Below are 13565 nucleotides of genomic sequence, written 5' to 3' on the forward strand. Positions count from 1 at the left end.
GTGGGTATATACCAGGCACATTCAGCTCTCAAGAGACTGTGATCTACTCCCAGGATAATAAAACTGGCAGTGATCTACCCATTGTCATTGCCAAGAGTTGTCAAGCTTTTTGGGGGGAGCATTGCCCAGATTTGTTGAGCTTTTTTGGGGGGGGGGAATGGGTACAGTGGCTCAACCAACAGCCTGCCAATCTCCCTCCTTCCAAACTTTCAGATACCATAGTAAAGGTACCCCTGACCATTAGGTCCAGTCGCTGATGACTCTGGGGTTGCACACTCATCTCACTTTACTGGCCGAGGGAGCCGGCGTTTGTCTGCAGACAGCTTCCGGGTCATGTGGCTAGCATGACTAAGCCGCTTCTGGCGAACCAGAGCAGCACACGGAAACGCCGTTTACCTTCCTGCCGGAGAGGTACCTATTTATCCACTTGCATTTGATGTGCTTTCGAACTATCAATAAAACTTAAAAATAAATAAATATAGATGACTAGTATATGTTCTCGTTCAGGCATGAAATGAGATAAGCTTCCACTTCCCACTCACCCGTCATCTGCAGGGAAGGGAAGAAAGGAATCAATTTATACTATCAGTTCAAGCTAAGAAGGGGTGGATGTTTGCATGCTCTTTAAAAAACCCTCCTTTCACATAGAAAACAAGCATGTCAGAGATTAAAGTCAGACTGATGCCTTTTTGGATGAAGAAGAATTTGGATTTGATATCCCGCCTTTCACTCCCCTTCAGGAGTCACATACTGGGAGCCAATGAAGGTCATTCAGGACCGCTGTTATGTGGTCTTGGCGGCCACTCCCAGTCACCAGTCTAGCTGCGGCATTCTGGATTAGTTGTAGTTTCTGGGTCACCTTCAAAAGTAGACCCATGTAGAGCGCATTGCAGTAGTCCAAGCAGGAGATAACTAGAGCATGCACCACTCTGGTGAGACAGTCTGAGGGCAGGTAGGGTCTCAGCCTGTGTACCAAATGGAGCTGGTAGATGGCTGCCCTGGACACAGAATTGACCTGCGCCTCCATGGACAGCTGTGAGTCCAAAATGACTCCCAGGCTGCGTACCTGGTCCTTCAGGGGCACAGTTACCCCATTCAGGACCAGGGAGTCCTCCACACTTGTCATTAGTTGAATGACAACTAAACAATTTTTAGAATAAAAATATCTATATAAGGAGCAGAATTTCCAGATCTGGTATCATGTGTCTCGAGTGCTCTCCAATCATTTATTAAATCTATCTAGATTTCTTCAGCCTAGCTGAAGAGAAGAAAAGAAGAGTTTAAGTTAACTAGACAAATGGGCAAAAGGTTCTACAGGTTTCAGTCATTACAGTTTCTTTTGTGTGGGCTGTTCCATTCTTGGAACAAAAACACATATATCCTACAACTCCTGATGTATAACAAATGATCACAAAGTTTAACAGACTATATATACTGTGCTACAATAACAGACACCTACTTTTTGAGTCTATTCTTTATCTATGAAACATTTCTCTGTCTTGACATACACTATACACGTAACAGCAAAAAAAAAAACTAAACAAAAAATTCCAGTTATAATGCTTTTTTTCTCCCTGTCTCAATGAAAGGAATAAATTACTAAGCATCTGTTCCAGAGGAGGAAGATCAAAAGAAACTTGGTTCCTGGTCATTAGGAAAAAGAATTCTTCCAAGAAGTTTTTGCCCTTAAAATCAGTGCATTAGTGGGAAAGAAGATGTTAGAGAAGATGTATTCCATGCAGACCATTCTCCTTTCTAAGGCAAACCACATTTTGCTTCCCACAATTACAGTCAACATTATGACAGATATTGGGATAAAAACAACAGAACAGAAAATCAACTGAGCATTCTTCAGATACGAATGTGAGAGATAGAAATAGTGATGCTTGGCCAACAGTGCATTTTAGCGCCTAGTCTGTCACTTCAGTTCCTCTCTTTGGAGCGGAAACCCTAGAGGTTGCCATATGTCCATTTTCTCCCCACACACCATGCCTAGAGGAAGTGTCGTGATAAAATTGGATGGCAACTGTTTTTAAAAATAAAATAAAATAAGACTCATCACAACTGAAGTCATACTAAAACGTTTAAGGGGAATTTCAGCCATGAAGAAGACATCACTGACATCTTCCCAAAGCCATATGAAACACACACACACACACACACACACACACACACACACTTTATACCCCCACCTTTCCTCCAAGGAGCTTGCGCTTGTGTACATGATTCTTTCCCTCCTTGCTTCATCCTCACAACAGCCCTGTGGCGCAGGTTAGTCTAAGAGACAATGATTAGCTCGAATATGGAAACAGCACTGCAATAAAGCAGCAGAAACTCTTCATGCCTTCCACAGATGACAACTCTATAGGACTGAGGTGTCTTCAGTCCCCACCCAAGTCTGTTGGGATAGGTCTGAGGTTCCCTTCCCCTATCCTGAGGGCTTGGGCATCATGGTGGCAGTGGGCCTTGGACGTCCTCGCAGCGGCAGCCTCTTCCCTCTATCAGACTCCTCCTGATGCATGTCGAGCGACGTGTGTGACGTCATACGTGTGTGATGCATCCCCTCCCCAATGTTGGGTGCAACCTGGCGCCTCTGGCACCTTCCTTCCCAGATCAGGGAACAATCTGACTCCACAGGGCAGTGAGGGTACAGTCACCCCCATGGTTTAAGGACCCTCAACCGAGTGAGCTGGTTGCAATGAGAAGAGCAAAGAAGACTCAGACTGTCTCTTCCCTGTGTTATAATTATATATATATATATATATATATATATATATGCAGGTTTTGGTGTCTTCGGGTGTCTTCCCGTGTAAGAGTTGGGGTGTCTAGGCGACGTTTCGACGAGGTCTCACTCGTCATCTTCAGGCTGGTGCTTTCGGCTTCTTGTTACTGGAACAGAGCAGGATCTCAGTGTTTGAGTTCCTATAAATACTGTTGAGGGGTGTGGTGTATAGCCTCCAACGTTCTGGGCAGAGAGGAAGTTCCCAGGTTAGTGTGCCTTTTCTTCTTTTGTTTCTTAATTACTTGAGGGATATCTTGAGTGATTTCTTGAGTGATATTCTGAGTACCACTTAGGTGGGTCATTAAGTGTGGATTAGTTGCTAAAGCTTTCGTGTCTTGACCTCTTGAGCTTGTGAAGAGTTTTTCTGAGAAGATGGCTGTACTGCACTTAGTTGTGCTCTGGCTTGGCTTCGTGTATAGGGGCGAGCTGTGGTTTTGTGCCCTGTGCCAGCCAGATCTGTGTAGGGATTGCAGGGGGGTGCAGCATCCGGAGGTGCCACTATGGTTTGGCTACTGGATGGTGTCTGTAATTTATCTGTGGAGAGGGTCTGGGTTTGGGTCTGGTGTGGTTGATTGGTGATGGCGTTCTGTGTGCCTCTGGTTCTGGTGTCGGTTTTTGTGGGGAGGGCTAATTTCCAGATGTCTGGCAGGCGGGACGTGTCGTCACGCTTGTTCATGTTGTGAGGGTGTTTCTCTATCTCGATGGCTTCCATGATTATTCTCTTGTGGTGATGTTCCATGTTAAAGAGCAATTTGGAATCTGCAAAATTAATTTCGTGTCCTGTTTCTTTCATGTGTTGGAAAAGAGAGGAAGTTTTTTCTTCTTTTTTGACGGCATTCTTGTGTTCTGCGATACGTGCATTTATTCGTCTGTTTGTTTGTCCAATGTACGTGGCTGGGCAGACTTTGCAGGGTATTTCATAGACCCCTTGGTTTTCCAACTGGATTTTATCTTTGGGGTTTCTGAGGATATTGGCTATTTTTTGGTTGGTGCAAAAGGCTGTTTTGATATACACGAAGCCCTATACACGAAGCCAAGCCAGAGCACAACTAAGTGCAGTACAGCCATCTTCTCAGAAAAACTCTTCACAAGCTCAAGAGGTCAAGACTGTTCCAGTAACAAGAAGCCGAAAGCACCAGCCTGAAGATGACGAGTGAGACCTCGTCGAAACGTCGCCTAGACACCCCAACTCTTACACGGGAAGACACCCGAAGACACCAAAACCTGCATTCCTGTACCCGTGAAAATCTACGAAAGCATATATATATATATATATATATATATATATATATATATATATATTCATAAATGTACCAAGCAAACACATACAAATATGTAAACCACACGTCTGAAACCCACAGAAAAGTCCTGAAACCATTTTCTCTCTTCCGAAATATTTCTCCACAAGGTTGAAGAAAATGAGAAACCTCCCCATTGTCTCTGTCCTCACAAATCCTGCCTTAAGGGCACATTTAAGGTGTGACTAGGGTGAGCCAGTGACCTGGCTCAGGAATTAAGTATTATCATTACAAAAGAATGGCCAGACTCCCCAGGTAATCCAGTCAAGTGACCATTAACAGGTAACCTGGCAGACAGGGTAAAAACAATGCACTCAGATTTCTGTTGTAGACCGCCTTTTCTGTGATGTAGGTATGATGTTTCTGGGGGTGGTCTTGCACTCCAGGGCAGGCAATTCAAAATGTCTATATAAGGGCTCGCACGCATGGCTCAGGATCCTCTTCCTCTCTCCTGTGTGTGGGGGAGCACCCTGTTGCAACAGTTAATAAAGATCAGGCTTACTAGCTGCTTTGCTTCTCAATATTCTCTGGTTGGTCTCTGTTATTTTCTCCTACCGATAGGGAACCCACTTAAGGACTCTATATGGGCTCTTGGGTACCCCATAAGGGAAAAGGAGCAGGTTTTTTTTTTTTACTTATATCACCTGGGACCTTTTGCCCTGGAGCAGGGGGAGGATGAAAAGATATAAATGTGTTTATGGGCTAATAGCCGTAAATAAATAAATAAATAAATAAATAAATAAATAAATAAAGATATTAATGTGTGTAGGGCAAAGGTGGCCAATGTGATAACTTCCAAATACTGCTGAACTAACAACTCCCAGCATACCTGGCCATTGGCCATATCGGCTGGGGCTGTTGGGAGTCACTGAGGACACCACGCTGGCTGTAGCAAAAGATTCAAAATCCTGCAATTGGTTAAAGAAAAAGCAGGCATGTTTTTTCATATGTGGTGGAACTGTAAAAGAAAAGTTTTTGGGAAATGATTTATAATGAAATGGGGGGGAAATGTTTAAGATAACCTTTGTTAAAAAGCCAGAAGCTTTTCTGTTAGGCAAGACTTGCCAAAAGAACAGAAGTTATTTATGTATGCGACAACAGCGGTTAGGATTTTACTAGCCCAAAAATGGAAAGATGACCAAGAAGAATGGCAAGAAAAACTGATGGAATATGCTGAAATTGTGAAGTTCACTGCAAAACTTAGAGACAAGCACAATAGAGATTTTATAAAAAGACTGGGAATCATTTATGTTGTACAGAAAAACTGTAAAGATGTAGACTCACTAGCAGGGCTTGAGTAAACATTTACAGTTAACAACATAGAAATTAAGAAGGAAAAAATGGAAAATAATAAAGTGCAAGAGGAAATGTGAAAATAGGCAAGGTATAAAAATGTGAAGAATATAATAATATTTCAGTTAAAGACTGCATATTAAGGTAAAATAAAACAAGCAGGGGAAGTAAATACTCAAAGAATCAGAAATGGAAGTTGGGGAAGTCATGGGGGGGTTTATAATCTATTTTGCTTTTGAGATAATGTTGATTGTGATGATGATAAAATCTGTAAAACTCAATAAAAATTATTCAAAAACAAACACTAAGTCCTGCAATTGGTGTGCTCAGGATTAACTTGAGAGCACACCATCTAATTTAAGAACACTGGAAAAGTGGAATATAAATCTCAAAACTAAGCAAAAGTGGACTACACAGTGCAGAGGACTGTACAATATGGCAGGAGGTATCAAGTGACAAGATATCATTTTGGCTCCTCTCCAAAATATCCTTTATTCCCCGCGCCACGCCCCAAAAAGAGACGAAACACAAATCAAATCTTACATTTTTGTTCTGCAGCACAATGGCTCCCAATCCAAAACATTGACATACATGGCCCTTGCCACAAAGAGCTATGGAAAATACACAGTATGCTTATAATTCTTCCACAATGAAATTACTGAAACCCATCTGGCAATTCAGGCTGTCCAATTACCCTGCTACAAAACATTGATTAAATAAAAAGGTTAATTGCCATACTTCAGGACTCTAGCGCTGTATTTATGAGTGGGCAATTTGTCATACTTTTCCAGGTAGTTAGCCACTCGGTACTTTAAAAAGGGAAATCAAGAACAAGAGTGCAATAAACTACATGGTATGATGGTTTATCAGATCAACAGTCTCACGAGGTTTTATTTACACACAGTAGGAGGTTCCGTCAACCAGGAAAAAACATTCTTGCCTGCATTCCTTTGGGTAGTTCTACACAAGTTTAGAGTTGCCAGATTAGGAGCACCCAAGACCCTGAAATTTCAGAGCCCAAACCCAAGACCTAGGGGTGTCTCCACTGATACCATGAAACGTTTACCAGCTCCATCTGGTACGCAGGCTGAAACCCTATCTGCTGGCTGACTGTCTCACCAGACTGGTGCATGCTCTCGTTATCTCCCGCTTGGACTACTGCAATGTGCTCTACGTGGGGCTACCTTTGAAGGTGATCCAGAAACTACAACTAATCCAGAATGTGGCAGCTAGACTGGTGACTGGGAGCAGCCGCCGAGACCATATAACACCAGTCTTGAAAGACCTACATTGGGTCCCAGTACGTTTCCGAGCACAATTCAAAGTGTTGGTGCTAACATTTAAAGCCCTAAACGGCCTCGGCCCAGTATACCTGAAGGAGCATCTCCACCCCCATCATTCTGCCCAGACACTGAGGTCCAGCGCCAAGGGCCTTCTGGCGGTTCCCTCACTGTGAGAAGCCAAGTTACAGGTAACCAGGCAGAGGGCCTTTTTGGCAGTGGCACCCGCCCTGTGGAATGCCCTCCCACCAGATGTCAAAGAGAACAACAACTACCAGACTTTTAAACAACATCTGAAGGCAGCCCTGTTTAGAGAAGCTTTTAATGTTTGATGCATTACTGTATTTTAATGTTGTGTTGGAAGCCGCCCAAAGTGGCTGGGGAAACCCAGCCAGATTGGTGGGGTATAAATAATAAATTATTATTATTATTATTATTATTATTATTATTATTATTATTATTATTAAGCATTAGCCACAGTAGCTGAGATAATGTCATTCAGTTAAAAAAATAAATCTATCTAATAAGCATATCTGTCACAAACTGGAAATTAAGATAGAAGCCTTAACTGAAGGCTTGTTGTGAACTGCTCTTGTGAACAACCAACTATCTACACCCAATTTACCAGCATTGATGATATTTTATAATTCGTTGCTCTTCAAGGTGCCACAAGACATTCTCGCTTGTTCAGAAAAAAAGGGAAAAAGAAAATACATTTAAGTGTTCATAGGAACACATGACATGAAAGGCAACATACGAGATCACCTGTGTGGGTATCTAGTATCCAAGGGAATCTGGAAGAAGCAGGGAGCAATCAGCAACAAGGGGGCAGATTAACTTTTGCAGCTTTTACTTTAAGCAGAAAAGTGCACACACACACTTTATTCCCCAAGCTTTGCATTTAATACATGGGATGTGATGGGAGTTGTGTTCCACCAAAGGGGAAAAATGAAAGCTTCCTCTTTTCACACCAAGAGCAGACCTTTCCAAACTTCTACAGACACAATTTATTCCCCAAGCTCTGTATTTAAGATGCGGGGAAGGGTAGCCAAAAACATGACTGGGCTTCTTGTGAATCAATATAGCCGTGTCTTCAACCCAGATTTTAGTTTGGAAAACTCCTCTATTTTTCTTAAACACCCCCTCCATCACTTTACAGTGGTTCCTCGGGTTACAGACACTTCAGGTTACGGACGCTTCAGGTTACAGACTCCGCTAACCCAAAATAGTACCTCGGGTTAAGAACTTTGCTTCAGGATGGGAACAGAAATCCCGCACCAGCGGCGCAACAGCAGCAGCAGGCCCCATTAGCTAAAGTGGTACCTCAGGTTAAGAGCAGTTTCAGGTTAAGAACGGATCTCCAGAACGAATTAAGTTCTTAACCTGAGGTACCACTGTATTCTTTTCCATATCCTAAGCGATTTCTTAGGCCCATTCCTAGGGTTCCCAACTGGACTATTTCAGGTGGCAACAAGGAGGAATGGGTTAAAAACCATATTGTGCCAAGAGCTTGGCTTAGAAAACGCTTTAGACACCCATGGACTTTGAAGAGCTATCTGGCAGTGGGCTCTCAAATTTCACCAGGCAGAGGGCCTTCTCAGTAGTGGCACCCGCCCTGTGGAATGCCCTCCCATCAGATGTCAACATAAATACAAACACAATAAAACATTTTTTTTAAAAAACTTCCCTATACAGGGCTGCCTTCAGATGTCTTCTAAAGTTTGCATAGTTACTTATCTCCTTGGTTCGGGGGTGGCATAGCCAATGAAAATAGGGACGTCCTACCATACCCTCCAACATTTCTCTGATGAAAAATAGGGACGTCTTAAAGAAAAGCGGGACATTCCGGGATCGAAACAGAAACTGGGACGGCTTCTGGAAATCCGGAACTGTCCCTGGAAAATAGGTACGCTCGGAGGGTCTGCATAAACCCCTCCACCTCTGAAAAGGAAATCACCTGCTCCCCCCCCCCCAGGGTAGGCTCCAGCTGTGTTTTTGCCCCCAGCCTTGCCAAAGTCACTGGGGAAATACTGAGCCTATTCCTCCTAGCCTTTCGATGTAGATGATGTAGACTCTGCAGGCTGCCCTAATGATGCCCTGTTAAGTTTTTATTTAATAGAAGACAAGGTGACTCACTTTCACAATGTTTGCTTCTACCATCACCCATTATTACAACCCTGCAGCCTTTGACTAGGCAAATGAAGCGTCCCTGGTTTATTGATAATTGGATCCTGGCAATCTGTCTCTTCCCACATCATGTGGCTGTAACAAATACCAAAAGAAAAAAGAGGACATCTCACTGCATCGAGTGTTAAGTGGATATCCTTGTACATCACGTAAGATTCTGCTTCGCCTAAAAAGGGCAGAATCATTGGAAGCTGCACAGGGTGACCTAGAAAGACGTTTATTCTTCAGACTCCCAAATGAAATATCATTTAGAGCACGGTCCTTCTATACCCCAAGATTTATTCCGAATAATAAAAAGAGAACTCACACAGAGCTGAATGTTGGCTAATGTAGTATTCCTTTTAGAAATATAAAAACTCACTGGATTATAAACGGGATGAAAAAAAAAGCCACACATGGCCGATCCCAACGATGTGAGAGAACGGTTTTAGGTTTGTTCAGCAGCAGTTTCTAAATGTTGCGGAAAATTACATAAATTTGCTGCTGAGGAGAGCCTTAGTCTTATTATTTGATGGAAGAGCTCTACAAATTCCAAAGCTTAGCTTTTCAGTGGGGGGGAAAAGACTTAAATTTAAAAAGAAGCTATGGGAATTTTAATGACCCCGTGTCTGAAAAGGAAAAAGAAGAAAGGCTTTTGCAATGGGAAGTATACCCAGAAATTGAGAGATGCATGCTGAATTATTTAGAATTTTAAACCCCAGTAACCTGAAGACCTCTACAATTAGAAATGTAAACCTTTTACTAGGTTTAATGGCTAAAACACATGCATGATGATAATAAAACAATCAGAGAAGGTGTGACAATTGCCCTTTACTCTGAAATGTTCAGCACATGATGACAATTGAATAATTGCAATGTTACATTTCTGCACACACAAAGGCTGTGTAATTTAATAACTCACTCCTGAATTTCCTGAAAGCAATGCATACAATTCAATTAGTTGCTCACAATAGACTACACCGATATTTTTTTCATGAGATCCAAGCCTTTTCTCCAATAATCCTTTTGCAGAAACAGCAATGTCCTTCAGTACTTCATTCACATTTGCTGTTGTTGATTTTGAAAAGAAAGACCTAGAATACAATGAACGTGAATGCCAAAACAGTCTCTTCATAATGAGACAGAGAAGGACTAAAACAACTGTGCAATATATTGACAGCCCTGTGCAGTGCATTCCTGATGGTGCCCACCAGTACGAAGTAGTGCTAAATTTAAAAAAATGCTTGTGGCAGCCATTTTGTGCTGGCACCCACAGCACTGTTATCATCATAAGAGTATAGGCACTTCATATTTTTTTTACCCCCCAAAAAAATAAAAAATAAAAAATTGTACTAATCCAATGCTGGGGTTTTCTTTTTTTTCTTTTTCCCCACTTCCACTAGCATGCACGCGCGCGCGCGCACACACACGTATATATATACAGTTTTCCTCAGGTTATGAATGCTGTGGGTTGCGCGTTTTCGGGTTGCGGACCGCGCTGAACCCGGAAGTGTCAGAATAGGTTACTTCCGGGTTTCGGCGCTCACACATGCGCAGAAGCACAAAATGACACCACGCACGGGCGCAAACGTGGCACTTCAGGCTGCGAACGCTGTGGGTTGCGAACGTGCCTCCCGCACAGATCACATTCGCAACCTGAGGTATGACTGTGTGTGTGTGTGTGTGTGTGTGTGTGTGTGTGTGTGTGTGTGTATATATATATATATATATATATATATATATATATATATATATATATTCTAATAATAATAAACTTTTATTTATATCCCGCCATCCCCAGCCAAAGTCGGGCTCAGGGCAGCTAACATCAGATACATAACATTGGTATAAAATCAAACAATAATTAAATTACCTCCTAAAACATGTCAAAATCAAATTTTATTATATAATCTAGGTATATATATCTGGTTTAAAAAATATTAGTTTTTAACAATCCAAATTGCACATCTATATTTCAACATTTCACCAGATCTCTGGACTTCGCACCTTCCCTTCCATAGGTCCTATTGTACACCCTCTCAACCGCATATCATTTCATAATCCATGTTTTGTATCTTTCCATATTGACCATGCTATTAGTCCAATGCAGTTTTGAAAGCAAACGGTTCCACCAGCAGCAGAATTATGGCAAACACCTTCCTTCCTTTTTATTATGTTTTTATTGTTAGACACCCTGAGCCTGGATCTGGCTGGGGAGGTAAAGAGTAAAGGGACCCCTGACCATTAGGTCCAGTCGTGACCAACTCTGGGGTTGCGGCACTCATCTCGCTTTATGGGCCGAGGGAGCCGGCATACAGCTTCCGAGTCCTGTGGCCGGCATGACTAAGCCGCTTCTGGCGAACCTGAGCAGCGCACGGAAACGCCGTTTACCTTCCCGCCAGAGCGGTACCTATTTATCTACTCGTACTGGTGTGCTTTTGAACTGCTAGGTTGGCAGGAGCTGGGACCGAGCAACGGGAGCTCACCCCATTGAAGGGATTCGAACCGCCGACCTTCTGATCGGCAAGTTCTAGGCTCTGTGGTTTAGACCACAGTGCCACCCGCGTCCCACCTGGCTGGAGAGAGTGGGGTATAAATAAAAAATTATCATTATTATTATTCCTTCCTTCCCAGGTTGCCTCTGGAAAGCTCCTAAAGGCAGCTCCAGGAAGGAAGTGTGCTAGTGCTGTGCTTCTCAAGCTCTCTCATGTGGTGGACCAGCATTTCCCTCCACCCCAATGTGCCAGAGACCACTACCATATTTGGTCCTTGAAGTTTCCCACCCAACCTGGGCTGTGGTAGAGTCATTGGGGACTGGCAGCCAATGGCTAGAGAAATGAAACCCAGCTGTGGACCACCACTTTGAGTAGCACTAGTGCAGGGGTCAGCAAACTTTTTCAGCAGGGAGCCAGTCCACTGTCCCTCAGAACTTGTGGCGCTGTGGTCTTAACCCAAGAACTTCAGGCTTGCCGATTGGAAGGTCAGCAGTTCGAATCCCTGCAACGGGTGAGCTCCCGTTGTTCGGTCCCAGCTCCTGCCCACCTAGCAGTTCGAAAGCATGTCAAGTGCAAGTAGATAAATACGTACCGCTCTGGCGGGAAGGTAAACGGTGTTTCCATGCGCTGCTCTGGTTCGCCAGAAGCGGCTTAGTCATGCTGGCCACATGACCCAGAAAAACTGTCTGCAGACAAACGTTGGCTCCCTCGGCCAGTAAAGCGAGATGAGCGCACAATTGGACCTTACAGTCAGGGGTACCTTTACCTTTACTATGCTCCTCTTGGACATCTGAAGTGAGCATAGGCAAGTTTACTTACAGGCAAACAAGGAACAGCAGTTGCTGATTCTTGCTCACTTTACTATGTTGGATCAGAGCCTCTGTTAAAGCAGAATATTGGATCTGTGACTCTGACTCTTTCCAGTATTACCACATGGGTCATCAAGCTCTATCTAATACGTTTTCTGGAGGGTTTTGTTTGTCATGATTCAAATTGCTTCTGGTAACACGGAGCTTACAAACAACAATTTGACAAGACAATAGTATAGGCAACATCCAGGGAATTGATTTTACAGAAGCTGCCCACCTGTTTCACACTGTGTAGAGAAATTAAACTATATGACCTGTGCCATCAACAGTAAGCAATACTATATACAGGTGTCATCCGGAAACTTCACTTTCATTTTCTTTTAAAATTGGGTCTAGTTGCTACAGGTAATGATACTAGTTACATTGATCTTTTGCTATCACTCACATTCACACCTTTAATCCCTTGGGATCTTCGAAAATGATGTTTATATTTTGTAAGGCACCGAAAAAAGCAAAGCCATATTTGTGTTGAGGTGCATATCTTGAGTACAGGAGACTTTTTCAGGAGGTAAGGGGAAGAAAAATATGCTCTAGTAAAAGTTCTTAAGGCATTCAAATTCAGATCTATTTTGCTTTGTTGAATACTGATACTTTTGTTAAGATGTATTCAGAATATTACAGATACAGTGTAAATGCTAATATCTAAGGATTTCTGGACTCCTTCCTTCACCCTGAGAAATGTCACTAATTTTATCAGAACCCATTTTTTTTTTGGGGGGGGGGGTGTTTCCCAGAAATGAGGAGGAACTTCAGGCAAAATTCTGAGAGGGCAAATATTTACATTATGTGCCATAAATCCATAAATACATTTTACTGGAAATGGCTGAAAATATTATGGCACATACAAATGACTCAAAGTCTCAGTTAATGACAACAATTCTAACATGGATAACTTTACTGGAATTTGAATTAGAGTAAAATGCCGTTTAGAGACTAATTAAGGTGCTGCAGTGCAATTTAACACTTTATTAAGAGGGTTGTATTCTTCTCCCCCCCCCCCTCTGGGATCGAGGGACATATTCTATTTTTTAAAAAATATCAAGAAAATTGCAGGGGTCTTGCCCTTCTTGGCTTGGTTTTGTGTATTTGTAAAAAGTTTTAAAGTGCCAACTTAACAATGCCCTCCTCTTCCCACGTTGAGACTTTTCTCCTTGCCAGGTTACAATGGCAGAGAACAGGAGAATAGCTGTCAACCTTCCCTTTTTTTTTTGCAGGAAATTCCCTTAATCCAGCGCCATTTCCCGCTGCTTCCTGCTGCTATACCGGATTGTTAGATATCCCGTAGACCAGTGTTCCCCAACCTTGGGCCTCCAGCTGTTTTTGGACTACAACTCCCATCATCCCTCGCTAGCAAGACCAGTGGTCAAGGATGATGGGAATTG

General features: G+C 42.8%; 1 protein-coding gene across 4 annotated transcripts in view; it reads right to left on the bottom strand.

Moving 5' to 3' along the window:
• KCNIP4 (potassium voltage-gated channel interacting protein 4) overlaps positions 1-13565 on the bottom strand; it is a 406334-nt gene that overhangs the window by 263058 nt on the left and 129711 nt on the right. The gene's annotated exons all lie outside the window — the stretch shown is intronic.

Source organism: Podarcis liolepis (assembly GCF_965112155.1).
Source record: "Podarcis liolepis genome assembly, chromosome: 9".
Taxonomy (NCBI): Eukaryota; Metazoa; Chordata; class Lepidosauria; order Squamata; family Lacertidae; genus Podarcis; species Podarcis liolepis.